Raw genomic sequence first — 16,792 nt, 5'->3', positions numbered from 1 at the left:
TCGCCACCATTTCCACTCTGGACTTGGAGAGTGAGGGAGACAGACCTCTGTCTCTCTGTGGGTGGTGGCGTCGGGTGGGGTATGTGTGTGCTCTGTAGGGGTGCTGCTGCAGTCACTGTGGTGTACTTGTGCTGTTAGGGGTGCTGTCCTGGCTGTCCTGGCTGTCACTGGTGTTTAATGTGCTGTTAGGTGTACTGATGCTGTACATGGGTGTTGCTGTTCTGGCTGTCACTGTCTTGTACAGGGGGCAGGGGCACTGTCCTTCTGTATACTATAAAAATTCAGGGGTGCTGTTGTTAAAATAAAAACACACTGGCCCTGTAAGTGCTGGCCCAATCTTGAATGTTGTAAAAATTCAGGGGTGCTTCTGTCTTTATAATACTATAAAAGAACACTAGTCCTGTATGCTGTAAAAGTCAGGGGTGCAGTTGTTTAAATAAAAGCACACTGGCCCTGTATGCTGTAAGAATTCAGGGGTACAGTTGTTAAAATAAAAGCACACTGGCCCTATATGCTGTACAATTCAGGGGTACAGTTTTTAGAATAAAAGCACACTGGCCCTGTATGCTGTGAAAATACAGAGGTGCTGGTCCAGTCTTGTATGCTTTAAAAATTCAGGGGTGCTTCTGTTAAAATAATAGAACACTGGTCCTGTATGCTGTAAAAATGCATAGGTGCAGTTGTTAAAATAAAAGCACACTGATAATGTATGCTGTAAAAATACAGGAATGCTGCTGTTAAAATATTACGCTGGCCGTGTATGCTGTAAAAATTCAGGGGTTCATTTGTTAGAATAAAAGCACACTGGCTCTGTATGCTGTAAAAATTCAGGTGTGCTGTTGTTAAACTAAAAGTACACTGGCCCTGTATGCAGTAAGCATTCAGTGGTGCAGTTGTTAAAATAAAATCACACTGGTACTGTATGCTGTGAAAATACAGGGGTGCTGGCTCAGTCTTGTATGCTGTAAAAATTCAGGGGTGCTTCTGTTTAAATAATAGCACACTGGTCCTGTATGCTGTAAAAATTAATGGGTGCAGTTGTTAAAATAAAAGTACACTGGTACTGTATGCTGTAAAATTACAGGGGTGCTGCAATTAAAATAATATTACATTGGCCCTTTATGCTGTAAAAAGTCAGGGGTGCAGTTGTTAAAATAAAAGCACACTGATTCTGTATGCTGTGAAAATACAGGGGTGCTGGCTCAGTCTTGTATGCTGTAAAAATTAATGGTTGCTTCTGTTAAAATAAAAGCACACTGGTCCTGTATGCTGTAAAAATTCAGGGGTGCTGTTGTTAATAAAAAGCACACTGGCCCTGTATGGTGTAAAAAATCATGGTTGCAGTTGTTAAAATAAAAGCACACTGGGCTTGTTTGCTTTGAAAATACAGGTGTGCTGGCCAAGTCTTATATGCTGTAAAAATTCAGGGGTGCTTATGTTGTTAAAATTAAAGCATAGTGGTCCTGTATGCTGTAAAAATTCAGGGGCACAGTTGTTAAAATAAAAGCACACTGGTTCTGTATTGTTAGAATATATGGGTGCTTTGAAAATAAAGGGGCACTGTTCTGTCTGCTGTAATAATAAAGGGGTGCTGTCCAGTGAAATGAAGAACAACAATTTGGAGGAAAAAATAGTGGAAGATCAGGAACCACTTCCAATTCCTAGTACTAGTGCTGAAGCTGCTGATGCTACCAGTCATGACATAGACAATGCAATTCCATCAACATCGTCTGATAAGGCTGATGCCCAATGTCATAGAGGGCATGTAAAATCCAAGAAGCAAAAATTAATAATCAGAAAAAAAGGAAATTATCTGCTGAAAAAATTAAAATTGGCAATATGCCATTCAAGAAACAAGGTGGCAAGGAAAGGCAAGGCCTTGGTCTATGTTCATGACTGGTTGCTCAGCTTCTCATGAGGACAGAAGCCCTCCTCTCTCTCGAAAAAATAAAAAAAAATAAGCATGTTAAAGCACAGGAAAAAACAACTGTGCATTCAGAGATATCACAAATCCCCTAGGAGAGTCCAAGTGTGTCCGCGGTTGCGATGTCTAGACCTTACCTTCCCAAGACTGTATGGAAAGAGGAGGCTCACACCATCATTTGCACGACCCCTGCAAGTGCTGGGAGGAGCACCGCCAGTCCAGTTGATGATATTGAGATTGAGGATGTCACTGTAGAAGTACACCAGGATAGGGAAGAAATTGACAATGAAAATTGTGATGGTGATGTATTTTTTTTTAATAAGGCACCAGTGGAGACAGTTGTTGTCCATGGGATGAGAAAGCCCATTGTCATGCCTGGGCAAAATACTAAAAAAGCCACCTCTTTGGTGTGGAATTATTTCTCCACAAATCCGGACAACAGGTGTCAAGCTATCTGTTGCCTTTGTGAATCCGTAATAAGTAGGGGTAATGACATTAACCACCTGGGAACATCCTCCCTTATACATCATCTACAGTGCATTCATCAGACATCATTGTCAAGTTAGAAACTTTGGGTAAGAGCATAAGCAGTCCACTGACCCCTAATTCCCTTCTTCCTCTTGTACCCAAGCACCTGCAAGCCACACCACCATCTCCCTCAATGTCAATTTCCTCCTCACTCAGGAACATAAGTAGTTCTGCAGGCCATGTCACTGGCATGACTAACAAGTCCCCACCTAACCGGGATTCTTCCGGAGGATCCTTGAGTGGTACGCCTGCTGCTGCTGCCACTGCTGTTGTTGCTGCTGGGAGTCAATCGTCATCCCAGAGGGGAAGGCGGAAGACCACTTGTACTACTTCAACTAAGCAATTGACTGTCCAACAGTACCTTGCACGGAAGATGAAATATGACAGCAGTCACCCTATTGCAAAGCTGATTACTGAGGCCATAACAACTATGCTGGTGGTAGATGTGCATCCAGTATATGCCATTAGTGCAGTGGGATTTAGACAGTTGATGGAGGTAATATGTCCCTTGTACCAAATCCCGTCTAGATTGCACTTCACTAGGCAAGTGATTCCCGGACTGTACAGGGACATTAAGAAAAGTGTCCTCAGTGTCCTGAAAAATGCAGTTTTACCCACTGTCCACTTCACCACGGACATGTAGACAAGTGGAGCAGGGCAAACTAAGGTCTACATGACTGTGACAGCCCACTGGGTAAATGTATTGCCTCCCGCAGCAACAACAGCAGCGGCACCAGTAGCAGCATCTCACAAGTGCCAACTCGTTCCTAGGCAGGCTACGCTGTGGTGTATCACCGGTTTCTGTAAGAGACACACCACTAACAAACTCTTACAAAAACTGAGGGAAATCATCGCACAATGGCTTACCCCACTTAGACTCTTATGGGGATTTGTGATATCTGACATCGCCACCAATATTGTGCGGGAATTACATCTGGGCAAATTCCAGCCATGTTTCGCACATACAATTAATTTAGGGGTGCAGAAATTTTTGAAAGATGACAGGGGCGTGCAGGAGATGCTGTCGGAGGCCTGGAAAATTGCGGGCCACTTAAGACATTCAGCGACTGCGTGCTGAAGACTGGAGCGCCATCAAACACTCCTGAACCTGCCCTGCCATCATCTGAAGCAAGAGGTGGTAATGAGGTGGAATTGAACACTCTATATGCTTCAGAGGATGAAGGAGCAGCAAAAGGCCATTCAAGCCTATACATCCACCTACAAATAGGCAAAGGAGGGGGAATGCACCTGACTCAAGTACAGTGGAGAATGATTTCTGTGTTTTGCAAGGTTCTCCAACCCTTCAAACTTGCATCATGTGAAGTCAGTTCAGACACTGCCAGCTTGAGTCAGGTCATGCCCTTCATTAGGCTTTTGCAGAAGCAGCTGGAGAAATTGAAGGAGGAGCTACGATGGAGCAATTCCGCTAAGTATGTGAGACTTGTGGATGGAGCCTATCATTCGCTTTGCCAGGATTCAAGGGTGGCCAATCTGTTAAAATCAGTGCACTACATTTTGTCCACCGTGCTCGATCCTAGGTTTAAAGCCTACGTTGTATCTCTCTTTCCGGCAGACACAAGTCTGCAGAGGTTCAAAGACCTGCTGGTGAGAAAATTGTCAACAGCTCCTCCTTCATTTTCTCCCACAACTGGGGCTGTGAGGAAAAGGATAACATTTCCGAGCCCACCCGCTGGCGGTGAAGCAGGACAGTCAGGATCAAGTGTTGACATCTGGTCTGGACTGAAGGAGCTGCCAACAATTACTGACATGTCTACTGTCACTGCATATGATGCTGTCACCATTGAACGAATGGTGGAGGATTATATGGGTGACAGCATCCAAGTAGGCATACCAGACAGTCCGTATGTATACTGGCAGGAAAGAGGCAATTTGGAGGCGCTTGCACAAACTGGCTTTAATTTACGTAAGTTGCCACCCCCCTCCAGTGTGTACTATGAAAGAGTGTTTAGTGCAGCCGGTAACCTTGTCAGCGATTGACGTAGGAGGTTACTTCCACAAAATGTGGAAAAAATTATGTTCATCAAAATGAATTATAAATTCCTCCCTGAAGACCTTTACCAGCAATTGTCTCCAGAAAGTACACAGGGACCTGTGATGGTGGAATCCAATGGGGACGAATTAATACTCTGTAAAGAAGAGGATGCACACACTGAAAGGGGTGATGAACCGGAGGGTGAGGATGAGGATGACATCTTGCCTCTGTAGAGTCAGTTTGTGCAAGGAGAGATTAATTCCTCCTTTTTGGTGGGGGGATTAATTGCTTATTTTTTGGGGGGAGGGCCAAAACAAACCAATCATTTCAGCCACAGTCATTTGGCAGACCCTGTCGCTGAAATGATTGGTTTGTTAAAGTGTGCAAGTCCTGTTTATACAATGTAAGGATGGGTGGGAGGGCCCAAGGACAATTCCATCTTGCATCTCTTTTCTGTGCATTATGTGCTCTTTGGGGCCTAGTTTTTAAAACTGCCATCCTGTCTGCCACTGCAGTGCCACTACTAGATTGGCCAGGTTTTCGTTCCGCTCACTAGTGTGGCTTATCTTAGTCATCCAGCAACCTCGGTGCATTCTTTTTTTTCTTTACATTATGTGCTCATTGGGGCCTAGTTTATAAAACTGCCATCCTCTCTGTCACTGCAATGCCACTCCTAGATGGGCCAGGTGTTTGTGCCGCCCACTTGTGTCACTTAGCTTAGTCATCCAGCCACCTCAGTGCAACCTTTTGGCCTAAAAACAATTTTGTGAGGTGTGAGGTGTTCAGAATAGACTGGAAATGAGTGGAAATTAATTTTAAACACAAATTTTGTACCGCGCTCAATACTAGACTCTTTATTAATTAAAGGATGGATGGTATGATGTTGAGAGTAGTAGACCAATATTTGATATATTTGAAACTCCTGATATTGCTTCTGTGTTCACTCTTTACCTAATACCTGTATGATGAATAATGGTTTTAAATCTAAAGTGCGAATAAATGCAACCCCTATGTGTTACACAATGTGTAGAATCGGTGTAAATGTCTAGCACAACATCATACCATCCATCCTTTAATTAAAGAGTCTAGGATTGAGCGCGGTACAAAATTTGTGTTTAAAAGTATTACATAGGCTGGTCACCTATCTAGTACGGCAGCTTGTCCGAATCATAGGAGAATCAGTGCGCAGTTAAAAACCCCTTTCAACGAGTGGAAATTAATGTTATTGAGGTTAATAATACCATAGGATCAAAATTACCCCAAATTCTGTGATTCTAGCTGTTTTATGTTATTTCAAAAATCATCCAGATCCAAAACCAAAACCCGAAAGGGTGGTTTTGGCAAAACCAATCCAGATCCAAAACACGAGCGGGGAATCAGATCCAAAACCAAAATACAAAACCCGAAAAGTGTCCCCCGCAAATCTCTAACATGTATATATACTGTATATGTATATATATATATATATATATATATATATATATATATATATATATATAAAAACATATATATATAAACAGTGGTCGAAGTGGAAATTTTGTAGTGGGAGTATGGAAAAGTGAAGGTTGTAATTGTGTGCGCGCCTTTAATCTAGAAAAGGGGGCTTGACCACTCAATAGGGGCATATCCTTCAGTGTAGTTTACCACCCCTTATACACATTTTTCCCCACAATATTAGGACCCCTTATGCTGTCTAGTACTGGTGCCCCTTTCACATTATACCACGCAGCATGAGCTGAAATTTACATTATAGCACATGGTATGAGCCGAAATACATATTATAGCAAACGGTATTAGCCGAAATTCACAAGATAGCACACGGTATGAGCTGAAATTCACATAATAGCACACGGTATGAGCCAAAATTCACATTACAGCACACGGTAAAGCTGAAATTCACATTATAGCACATTGTATGAGCTGAAATTCACATTATAGCACACGGTAGGAGCTGAAATTCACATTATAGCACATGGTATGAGCCGAGATTTACATTATAGCACACGGTATGAGCCGAAATTCACATTATAACACATAGCATGAGCCAAAATTCACATAGCTCATGGTATGAGCCAAAATTCACATTATAGCACATGGTATGAGCTGAAATTCACATTATAGCACACGGGATGACCCGAAATTCACATTATAGCACACAGAATGAGCCAAAATTCACATTATAGCACAAGGAATGAGCCAAAATTCACCTTATAGTACACGGTATGAGCCGAAATTCACATTATAGCACACAGAATGAGCCAAAATTCACATTATGCCATATGGAATGAGACGAAATTCACATTATGCCACATGGAATGAGACAAAATTCAGGGAGAGTGACAGCAGGGACATAGGGACAGGGAGAGTGTCAGGGAAAGTGACAGCAGGGACAGGGAGAGTGACAGATAGACAGGGAAAGTGACAGCAGGGACATAGGGACAGGGAGAGTGTCAGGGACAGTGACAGCAGGGACAGGGAAAGTGACAGCAGGGACATAAGGACAGGGAGAGTGACAGAGAGAGGGACAGAAAGGGCATACAGTAGGGGCTATGGAGAGAGAAAGGCAGCAGGGTAAGATTACCTACAGTATTTAGCAGCTGCGGTGCATGAGGAGGCTGTGGTCTGCAGTACATGAGGGACTGTGGTCTGCAGTTCATTAGGAAGCTGTGGTCGGCACAGGGCGGAGGAGGCTGTAGGCTTCGGAGATGGTGTGGAGGTGCAGAGAAGGACTGAGGGCGGCAGAGGAGGCAGAGGGCAATGGAGGAGGAGGCTGCGGTTGGCGGCCTTTGGTGCGGCACTGGCTCCTATGATGACCGCGGCGCTACTATTTCAAATCTGCAGGTCAGCTCGATGTGGCGGCGGCCCAGTGGGGGTCAGTGCTCGAAGAAGTGTTGGTATACCATACAGTTGTATACCGGCCCACTTCGAGCACTGTATATATACATATATATATATATATATATATATATATATATATATACTGCAAAATAATGTATTTCACTATGCTACTGAATCATCATTCCTAAAATGTTAAAGGTTTAATATCACCCTTTAAAAAGAGTAAATAATTCCTTGAAGCTAAGCAATCTAGAGAATAGGTCATATGTATAAAGGAGACACAACAATGGACCTTTGCTAAGAGAAATTTTCCATTTTTAACACAAAGAAAAAGCTACATTGGTGAGCTTCTTATACTAATAACACTGCAGATAAATTTGGTAGCTATATCATTTTCATTTGTTCATGGGATATACAGTATATATAAAACTCATTTCATTTTCAAAATTAATGGACAGGGTAAAACAAGGTTATCGCAGTAGATTTCAAGATTTCAGTACTATTATTGATGTAAATATTGACATCAACCCACTTATTGATAAAAAAAGCAATTAAGGAGCCATTCTTCTCCTTCCACTAAGTAATTGCTCTCAATATACAATTGGTATGATCCACATAATAAATATTCACTTATTGACTTTATTCTGGAAGATCCACAAATGCTTCAGCTAACAAAAGGTGTATGTTAGCTTGATTAACTGGTCAGTATATGACTCATATTTATTGATATTACTGAATTAAATAACATGAAGGAACAGGGACAATGTAAATTAAATGACTCCTTCTTTGTATCTAATTATATATGTACTGAACCATAAATATGCTGTCTGATTATTTCACACTAAGCAAAGCCACAGATTAAAACTGTTTTCTTTGCGGCGTGAGCAGTACATTTACGCAGTGCTGGATTTCCCACTAGACATGTGAGGCAAGCAATTGGCCACGGCTCTTTGGATACAGAACAAAGACTACATTCTCCATGTTGCATCAGGAGAGTACCAGGATCGAGCACATATGCAGTCCAGAAGATTAAGTTCATATCAGGGGGAGTCTCAGGAGCAGGTGCATGTGCTGTCTGGGAACCTGAAAGATTAGCTCCTTATCAGGGGAGGTCTTGGGAGTGTTTGCATGAGCAATCTGGAGGCCTGGAAGTAGAGGTTCTTAAGGCCCATATAGACGGGCCGATGCAGGAGAGATGTGTGCTGAGCGAACCGCTCAGCACACATCTCTCCTGCCGCTCAGCACAGCGCGATCTGTGCTTAGCGTGAGGGGGGAGACGGGGGGGGGCGCTCACTTCACCCAGCAGGTGAAGTGAGCGACCCGCTAGATTGGCCTGCATGCAGGCAATCTAGCACCAGCGATAGCGATGCACGGGGCTGCGCATCGCTATCGCTGTTAGGGTTACACACAGAGCGATCTTGCTGAAAATCTAAGCAGTCTAGTCAGATTGCTTAGATTATCGCTCCGTGTGTACCCCCCTTTATCTTACTATAGAAGCCAGTGAAAGGTTAAAAAAAAAGGTAGATGAAGGGGGAGGAGCCTTGCCAGAAGCCCACATGGGAGTGTGTGTTTGGGGGGAAGAGCACCCAATAATTTTGTACCTAGATGTGGCCTGGCCCCTAAATCTGCCCCTGTATTTAAGTAATGAATTTCACTTGAGAAATACTGTAGCAAAAATTAATAGAACTCAAATTGCATAAGACAGTTACAGGATTGGAGGTTTGTTTATTGTTTTATTAAAAAACTCCACATAAAAGCATTTACACATAATTAACTAAAATGAAGAAAATGTTATAAAAAAACTATTTTAGAAAACTGGAATATACACATTGCTGTAACGGAAATAATCTCCCGATTACCAAATCAACCAAGAAACCTAAACAATACAATATAAATGTACATATAAAAAGAACAAAATGCGAGCCTCAGGAATGTGTAGGGAAATTTTATTTAATTTTTATTTTTCTATTATTGAAAGTGTTTTAGCCTATGGAATTGTTTGTAGTATTGTAACTGCAGGGTTGGGGAGCGCAAATCTCTCTAAATGGTGATTAAATCAGCAGGTAAACCTAGTGTTCAAGAGGTATATGAAAAAAGGCTTTACAATAAGGTACAAAGCATACTAAAAGACGTGACCCATTTGAATCATGGAATGTTTGCTATGTTGCCATCACAGAAACAATGTAGATCGACAGTATCTTATGTCATAAAAGTGGACTAAGATGTAGCTTCTTCTCAACAGCAGTAAACATGTTAAATTGTACTTTTGACTTGAGTAGGCTTTAAGACGACAGGTTTTTCATGTTTTTTTTTTCATTGACTATTCATGTACCTGAACTGTTGATGACAATAAAGTTGGATTATTATTATTATTATTATTATTATTATTATTATTATTATTATTTTGTACAAGAATTTGTGTAACTTGAAAGATGACAATTCAAAAGTTCCCCTTTACCAGGGGGAAATGAACTGTTTTCTACAGAATTCACAGTATTACTACAAATTCTCTCTGCCAATCAATCAGATAGATCTCCTGAGCAAACCTATAGAATCAGCGAAGATTGTCACAAGGACCACAAACTAATGATCTTATCAATATATTTTACAAAGTTGTAAATCTTTTACTCCCTACTATTTAACCAAACTGGCAATGTGTCTTACTTCTCTAAATAAGTGCTAAAGTAAAAACAATTGTGCTGACAGTCAGTGGTGAAATTCTCATTAGCAACGTGAGGCACATGAGGACTAGGGGCAGCACTTGGATGCTTTCTTTTCCTTATATTAGATGAAGAAGAGACCTTTAATAAACTATTTTGGGGATACACTGCTACAATAATTGAATTTCGATGGACCAGCACTATCAATATTATGGCCGGCTACAATGACCCTTCAGAAAATATTTCAACTGCTGGTTTTAACTCAATGGCATTTAACATTAACAACGGCATGAGACTGGTAAGATCTTTATAACCATTGATTTTGCTTATCACAGTGGGATGAAAGAACTAATATTTTTACATGTCTAGGTCATTATAATAATGATAATACTGACACATCACTTTATAATAATAGAAAAAGGTATATACAGCGCTAATAACTGGATATGGAAAAAACATATTTTATTACATAGAAAATTGTTGCAACAAATAAGCAGCTAGTTTTAAAAATATTGAAATTAAAATAGAAATTATGACAATAGGGCAAGCACAGCAGTTTCATTGGTATATTACTATATTGGTATATTATATATTGGTATATTAATATTCAACTGAAAAGTATCCATGGAAATGTGCCACAGTCCTGGGGATAAGTTCAAAGCTGGCAGGTAACAGTCCACATTGAATTTGAAAACAGACCTTTGAATGCTTGATTCCAGACAGAACTTAGTTCTATGCTTCAGGCATGGTGCCTTCGCTCCGCTTCGCTCGGCACAGATTACCGTTCCAATCGTAGTCCACGTGGATCGTTAAGTATGAAAAGGTTCCAAAAAAAGAAAAAAATTGTGAAAAACTCATGTCGACCTTTTTCCATGTCGACCTTGTTCCTGTCGACCTTTTGTCCATGTCGACCTTTTGTTCATGTCGACTTAAGGTGTGTCAACCTTTTTGTTGTCGACCTGGAGTCCGGATACCATGACTACATGGTTAACTGAGGAAAGGAGAGATAACTCAGAGACCAATTCCAATTTTATTGGCAAAATAAGAGTATTAGGTCAACTGGTGCACAACTAGCCTGATTACCTCAGCAAAGGGCATATTTATTGAGGCCTTGTGTGGAAATTTCTCTGAAAACTGATATCTTCACTAATTAAGTAACCCACAAATGTATTAAGAGGGTACCGCAGAAGATACTGAAGATATCTGCTTCAGTTCCTCAATTTTCGCTACTATGCAGTCCCCATAGATGTCTATGGGGACTGCGATATGGCCAAATTCATCAAGAGATTATTGATATCAGGACTTTTTTGCTGGGCTTGATAAATATGCCTCCTACTCCTTTGTCTTATCTATGGTAGCCCTAAAAAAAATCCAAGTAACATTTTTACAATAATTTAGGGGGTAATTCCAAGTTGATCGCAGCAGGAAATTTTTTAGCAGTTGGGCAAAACCATGTGCACTGCAGGGAGAGCAGATATAACATGTGCAGAGAGAGTTAGATTTGAGTGGGGTGTATTCAAACTGAAATCTACATTGCAGTGTTAAAATAAAGCAGCCAGTATTTACCCTGCACAGAAACAAAATAAACCCACCCAAACCTAACTGTCTCTGCACATGTTATATCTGCCCCTCCTGCAGTGCACATGGTTTTGCCCAATTGCTAACAAACTTGCTGCTGCGATGAACTCGAATTACTCCCCCTTATAGCGTTCCTTGTTTATATGCCCACTTAAAACATGAACAACTAACAAAAACTGTCCATTCATTTGGAGTAAAAATTCAAATATATAACACCACAGAATTCCCCATATAATTCTACAGTAATCACCGCGATATTTGGGACCATCTGTCCCAAATACTATTATGGTGATGCTACTAAAAGGTCACTAGTGAGATTTCACCTAGAATATTGTGTTCTAGTAGCCATATCTCTAAAAGGCCATAAAAACACTGGATTTTGCACAAGTAAGAGCTACTAAAATAGTGCATGGTGTAGATTACAAAACTACGACTGTAGAGGCAATAGAACCTCAAAGTGAGTATCATATAGTATGGATGGAAGATTAGGGATATAATATAATACCAGCTTTACCAAGGTGAAGGAGGAAAGTTAAATTCTACATACTGTAGGAAGATACTGTAAGTATAGAAAAAGCGGACATGCACTAAAAGTGGAGTCCAGAATGGAAAGTTTAGGATGACTTTAAGGAAAGATTATTACTTCAAGGAAGTAGTTGGATAAAGATGGAATAGTTTTCCAAATAGATAGTAGAATATAACACAACAGGGAAATTTCCACATACTTATCACTGACTACTGACTTTTGGAAGATCCAAGGAATGGTATCACATGTCGGGTACATGACAGTACTCTTATTATATCTGTAATTCAGCAAGGTCTACTGACCTGTTCTCAGTTATTTCATGGGTGCTCAATGTCCCGAGACAGGAAGTTTTTAAATACTTGAAAATATGTAACTTTTTCATCTCTCATGTGTCCAATAATATGTAGATAAGACACCTGTAGAGAATTAAAGGTGAATTCATTCTCAAGATAAAGTAGGTTTATCTAAGATACTGTATAAAATTACTGATCCTGAGAAATCTCAGAATAATCCCTTTACTGTAAATCTGGGTACATGCAATAAGACAATCTTTCAACCAGAACATCTGGGAAACTACAATCTTAACTATATCTTGCTGGTGTAATTACACAAATCATATAGAGGACTTTAATAAGGTGTTTCTATTGTTGATATATGTAATCCATGATGACATGTATGATTTATATCCTATTTTCTTAAGAATACAACTTTAATTTATTCTTAAAAATAATTTAATTGTATATTAAACTAAACAAATGCAAACAACACAGTGTAAGACAGACATATTTGTTTGTTTGGCTCTCCGACAAGCCTTTTTTGCTTCAGTGAATATTGTTGGACACAATTGATATGATTAATTCAGTGTTCAGCTTGTGTCATTTCAACAACTGTGCTACATAAATTACAGTTAAAAGCTAATTATTATAAAAAAAATAGTGCACTCCTGTACTGTAAGTGATCTATCTATCTATCTATCTATCTATCTATCTATCTATCTATCTATCTATCTATCTATCTATCTAAGCAGCAGTAAGGCTCGGCACTCCAAATGGGTAGACATAAATACTTGCTGCGGTGCCCTCCGTAGATCAATGGCTAGATCCTTAATAGTGCATAGAAGACAGCGGCACTCAGCAGACTTGAAGAAAAATATTTATGCCTTTAATGTGGTCCTACGCCGTTTCGGGGTCAAGCCCCGTCGTCAGGGACAAGCGATACATAAACAAACAGTGCAAATACAGAGTACTTATACCCACAATAACCAGTGATCATTGAACAGATTGTGCTCACCTGTCCGGCGCCGCCGTTCCCGCCACGTCCAGCCGCACTGAATGCGGGTCTCAGGGAGATGACGTAAACAGCCAGCGCCAGAGAGTCTGAGCCAATCGGAAAGCATTGCCCACGTTACTAGGAAATGCCTGTAAATAAACACACAAAATGTACATTTAAAAACGTGAGAACACTCCCAAACCCAAAACAACCCGTTTAAAAACACAGGATGGTAATAAGCACAGGAAAATATATGTCTGCAAGCATAAATCTGTACAGACTGTAGTAATTGAAAATAAAGAGTATACATGCCAAATATCAAATAGGCCAAAAATACATAAATAACTGGCAATAATAGATAGCAATATTAGCCTAGGCGAAGCAAACAGAGGGGAAGCATGTAGGTAAACACTTGGTCATGTTACAAGAAACATTGTAGCCCTAAGGTTTCATTCAGTCCCCTCGGTGATAGTGTGTTAAGGACATAAATCCACCTACTCTATCTCTGTAGGAGGATCTTGTTACGGTCCCCACCCCGATGGGATGGAGGGATATGAACAATAATAATAACCCTTAAGCTGGCTACATTGTGTTTTGCCCGTAAACAATGACGAGCAACTTGCTGTTTACTATTCCCCTTCTCGTATGCCTGTTGAATGGCACTCCGATGGAGTGCCATACGTTCACGGAATTGTCGCTGCGTCTTGCCCACGTAGGCAAGACCGCAGGGACACTTCAACATGTAGATGACATGAGTGGTTGTACAAGTAACACGATGCTGAATTTTAAAGCTCTTGCCAGTGTGGGGGTGGCAGATTGTAGAGCCAGTTAAAAGTGTATTACAAGTAGAACAACCCAGGCACCGGAAGCACCCCACCTTAGGTCATAGAAAGTGGGTCTGTTGCTGCCTGGTAAGGGGATAAACATCAAGTTTGACCACTCGATCCGCTATACTTCTGCCCCTGGTGTAACTGGGTAATAATTTAGTGCCCTGCAAAGCCGGTAAAGACTTGTCAGTATTAACAATGGGCCATCATTTCTTTGCCTGTTTGGAAATACCAGTGGTAGCAGTCGTGTAGCGATTAACCCATGGAATTCTGGGTGTTTCACCACTCTTCCTATCAAAACGAGAGGAATTTGTGCTCAAAAGGGATTGCCTGGTATGTTCAAGTGCTTTAGTTTTACTCATCAAAAGCACTTTACGTGGATATCCCCGTTGCTCAAACCTAAGTACCATCTGGTCAATGGTGAATTCCGCCTGTTGAGGGTCAGAAATGATCCTCCTCGCCCGCAGAAACTGCGAGTACGGGAGACCCTTGCATAAAGGCAAGGGATGAAAGCTCCCATGATGAAGCACAGAATTCTGATCCGTGGGTTTAGTGTATAAAGCTGTATGCAACTTTCAGTCATGTAATGTAATTGCCACGTCTAGGAAGTGTATCTCAAACAGTGACATCTGGTATGTAAATTTAACACGACTATCGGACCTGTTGTGTTCATCAAGTAGTCTCTCTAAGGCATCTGGAGAGCCCAGCCAAAAAATCAAGAGATCTATGTACCTCTTATAGAAGTACATAGATGATACCAATGGAAAACCAAACAATTCTTTTTCTACTGAGTACATGAAAGTATTCGCATACAATGGGGCCACTGGGGACCCCATCGCACAGCCTGATACTTGTAGATAGATCCGCCAATTGAAAGAAAAATAATTGCGTGTTAGTACCAATTTAAGTAACTGTACAAACAAGTCCACTGCGGGACCAAGGTACAGCGGATTATCAGTAATCAATGAACGAACGGCCTCTACACCTGCATCATGTGGGATGCAGGTGTAGAGGCTGGTCACATCCGCACTACAGAGAATCAAACCCTCAGGTGGATTATCCAGTGTTTGTAAACACATCAGTAATGCCGTAGTATCCTGCAAATATGAAGGGACAGCCTGAATGCATGGATTTAAATAAGCATCTAAAAAAATTGCAACTGGATGATACAACGAGTTTCTAGCAGATACAATCGGTCGACCCGGCGGGTTGACCAATCATTTATGCACCTTTGCTAAGGTGTAAAATAAAGGTACTTTAGGGGAGTCAACCATCATAGCAGATACCTGGTCTTTGGATAACAACCCTGACTGCTGGGCCTGCAACAAAATACTATCATGCTCACTCTTAAAGCGTGTAGTCGGGTCATATGTTAATAAACTATATGTAAGCTCGTCAGATAATTGTCGATTGCATTCAACTACGTAGTCAGACAAGTCTTGTATAACGACAGCGCCACCCTTGTCTGCACTACGTATTACCAGATTTACTCTTTTAGACAAATCGTTCAAGGCTGCCTGCTCCTGGCCATTAAGGTTCGAATGGCAATAAGGAGCTGGTTCTTGTTGGTAAGCCTGCTCCATCAGTCTAGTAAAAGTCCGAATAGAAGGATTATTAGTGTTCGGGTCGAACTTAGACCGGGGCATTACTTTCTTAAGTTTTTCAGGGACCGTTGTAGCCAGGCAGGTATTAATACTGGTACCAAAGTGTTCTTTAGGACGTAAAGTACGATTCAACTTATAATTCTCCACTTGAGCCATAAAGGCATCAGGTTTAACCGTCGGTACAAAAGTGAGTCCTTTAGAGAGAACTTGAAGCTCCAGGTCAGTCAAAGTTGAGGTAGAGAGATTGATAACTAGGTCGGTTAACGGTGGGGCGGTCGACGTGTGTTGTAGCCTTTTGTTCTGCCCCGACCTCCTCGTCCACGAGGGGGCATCGGTTGGTGTTCTAATCTGGTAGCCACTCCTAAAGGGTGAACAGTATTAGCGGAGGCCGTAGATGAATTGACCTGTTCCCCTTCACTAGCAGATGTGCTAGATCCAGACTGATATGGAAAGAACCTACGTTGACGGTATCTTTTATGGTGCTGCGGTCGATCATAGCCAGAACTGGTGTTGTTAAGCCAGGAATACACCCTCCTCTGCTGATAGTCCTGCTGCACCTTGTGCAGCTTTTCTTTTTTATATTTGATCAGATCACCCCTGTATTGGTCCATCTGGACTTGCAGTTTGTCAAGCCAATTTATGCTATTATCTTGAGCCAATGTAGCTTTATGTGCACTTGATGAACACAACAGGTCCGATAGTTAAATTTACATACCAGATGTCACTGTTTGAGATACACTTCCTAGACGTGGCAATTACATTACATGACCGAAAGTTGCATTCAGCTTTATACACTAAACCCACGGATAGGAATTCTGTGCTTCATCATGGGAGCTTTCATCCCTTGCCTTTACGCAAGGGTCTCCTGTACTCGCAGTTTCTGCGGGCGAGGAGGATCATTTTTGACCCTCAACAGGCGGAATCCACCATTGACCAGATGGTACTTAGGTTTGAGCAATGGGGATATCCACGTAAAGAGCTTTTGATGAGTAAAACTAAAGCACTTGAACATACCAGGCAATCCCTTTTGAGCACAAATTCCTCT

The sequence above is a fragment of the Pseudophryne corroboree genome, chromosome 8, assembly GCF_028390025.1.
Source record: "Pseudophryne corroboree isolate aPseCor3 chromosome 8, aPseCor3.hap2, whole genome shotgun sequence".
In the NCBI taxonomy this organism is placed as follows: domain Eukaryota; kingdom Metazoa; phylum Chordata; class Amphibia; order Anura; family Myobatrachidae; genus Pseudophryne; species Pseudophryne corroboree.
This window is presented reverse-complemented; position numbering follows the sequence as displayed.